The 2,530-nt window shown below is 54.9% G+C and overlaps 1 pseudogene; it reads right to left on the bottom strand.

Annotated features, from left to right (window-relative positions):
* Positions 1-451: 451 nt before the first annotated feature.
* On the bottom strand, positions 452-2,305 carry LOC149821191 (exocyst complex component EXO70H1 pseudogene; annotated as a pseudogene).
* Positions 2,306-2,530: the final 225 nt, after the last annotated feature.

Genomic DNA, 2,530 nt, shown 5'->3' with positions numbered 1-2,530 from the left:
TACCAAAGTTACTAATAGATAATTTTTAACATTTTTATATTAGTCTGTATGCCGGCCTGAGTTTGGCCCATGTATATAATCGGGTTGGGTTTCAGCCTAGTATCTAACAGGCCTGAGCCTAAAATCATAGTCCAAACCCGGCTCGGGTCAGCTTGGTCCATCGGATTGCCGAGCCGGTTGCCCACCCGTACCCTAACATCGTCCCAACCCGATTAAAAGTCATAATACCCGCTAAGGTATAAAAAAAAAACTCAATATTTAATTCCACATAGTTCAACAAATTTTTGTGCAAAAAAATATGAAAATATTCTGACTTTTATTTATTACAAGAACAAAGACTTTCATGTTACATTTTTCGATAAAACAAATAAACTTTATTTTGATGCCTCCACAACTTCTTTGTCTTTTTCTGTACACAAAAACCGTATCTCAACAAAAGGCCGGAGGAAGCTCACCGGGAAGAATCTTGCGAGTGTACGGAGGAAGGGGCGCTGGCGCTCCGGTAGAAGAGGTCTGAGATGTAGTTCTCCAGATCCTCCGGCGCAAACCTGATTACTCCCTCGGCTTCGTCTTTCAAAAAGACCCTGAACCGGCCGTAGAAGGAGCGGTAGGCCGGGACGACCTTCTGCGCGATCGACAGCTTCAAATCCTCCCTGAGACGGCTGTCCGTCACGACCGACGAGGTCTGTGTCCGGTACGCCTCCTCGAAGGCCGAGTTGAACCGCCTGAACGCCTGACACACGATCTCTCCGTCGATCGCCACCGGGACCTCCTCCAGTGCCGCCGTGACCTTGCTCCACGCCGTCCGCACGTACCTCGCGGTGTACTGCCGGAGCTTCTCGGAGTGCATTCGCACCCAGGAGTCGCCGAGGACGTACTGGAGGTTGGATCCCTGCACCTTCCTGACGACGTACTGGAGGTTGTTCATCAGGAAGACGTAGGAGAGTGTGGAGTCTCGGTAGTGGCAGGCTTTGCCGTCGAGCTTGCACAGGAGGATGAGTATGAGCCACGCAAACCGGACAGCGATCGGATCGTCTTCGAGGCACAATACGATCTCCTCTGGAAGGGAGCCCTTGATCGGCCACTCGGCGGTGATATCGGCGAGGATTTCGCGGTAATCGGCGAGGAGGGAGAGGAAGTTCATGACGTGGAGCGTCAGAGGGTGGAGACCGCCCCCGGGGAGGAGCGTCTTGGACGAGCGCTTCTGGATCGCCGCCTCGAAATCGGTCAGCATCGTCCTCACGGCCTCGCCGAGCTTGATGAGGGAGGAGATGGCCTGGGCTCGGACGGAGCTGGACGACTCGTACGAGAAGATGGACTCGATGTCCGGCCAGAGCTCGGCGATCGCGTCGTATAGATCGAGCATCCTGAATATCTTCTCCGGCGACTTCTTCCCCTTGGTGACGGCCTCCGGGAAGCTGAAGAGCAAGCGCGCTCCTTCCAGCGTGATATCGGAGAAGCACGATTCCTGGACGGACTGGGACGCCGAGAAGACGTGATCGCAGAGGATGCGCTCGCCGGAGAAGAGAGTCCTGACGGCGATCTTCACGGCGTCAGTCCAACCCTTGATCTTCATCTCTATGAGATCCCAATCCATCTTCTTTATCTTGGAGGAGCTCAGCCGCTCGATCCCAAGGCGATAGAGCCCCTCGTCGACGATCGACTTCCGGATGGTCCTGTAGATCTTCACGCACTCCTTCCCGTACCCGGAGCCAATCATGCACTCGGCAATAGAGCGGAGGTCCGCCATGGCGAGCGACGACGCCCGCTCCACATCGATGATAGACTTCCCGGCCTCCCTGATCTCGTCGTCGGAGTAGTTATCGTCATCGAACTCCACCGTACTCGTGGACGACCGGCCGGAGACGGACTCCGGGTCGAGGAAATCACGATTCGCGGCGAGGATCTGGAAGAACTCCTTCTCGAGCCGCTTCATGGCGGTCTGCATGACGATCTGCGCCCGGACGAGGTCTGGCGAGGAGAGGTCGCTGGCGGCCAGGAAGTGCATAGCGCTCTGGAGGTTGCTCACGGAGCGGAGGTACTCCTTCGCCTCCTGGCGACTCTCGTACCAGAGGGAGGTGATCTTCGCGTAGGCGGAGGCGTTCGGATCCCACTTGGAGACGATCGCCTGCGCGCTCGCGAGAATCTGCTGCACCTTTAAGGTGTTGAGGCGGAGAGGGGTCTCCGGAGCCATGAGGGAATGGAAAGGCGAGGCTGAGCCGGTGGAGGTGGTGGTGGCAGTGGAAGGATCGCTCTCTCCTCTTTGTCTGGAGGAGAAGAGGCTGAGTAGCGTTACTTTCCTCATCATATCTCTCTCTCTCTTCGCGCGGAAGGTATCGAGATGGTGAAGTAATCTTCGAAAGACGCTCGAGGGGTTTATATAGACGACAATTAGGGGGTCATAAGTTACGGCTGCGGTCATTGACCGTCGTTCACTTAGCACCTGAACCGAACCTCCCTTGAATTAACGTTTTGTATAATAACTAAACTAACCCTATCCATTGGCAAATTTGCCTTTTACTCATTCTTG

This window comes from Nuphar pumila, chromosome 12, assembly GCF_984573655.1.
Source record: "Nuphar pumila chromosome 12, dmNupPumi1.hap1.1, whole genome shotgun sequence".
In the NCBI taxonomy this organism is placed as follows: Eukaryota; Viridiplantae; Streptophyta; class Magnoliopsida; order Nymphaeales; family Nymphaeaceae; genus Nuphar; species Nuphar pumila.
This window is presented reverse-complemented; position numbering and strand designations above follow the sequence as displayed.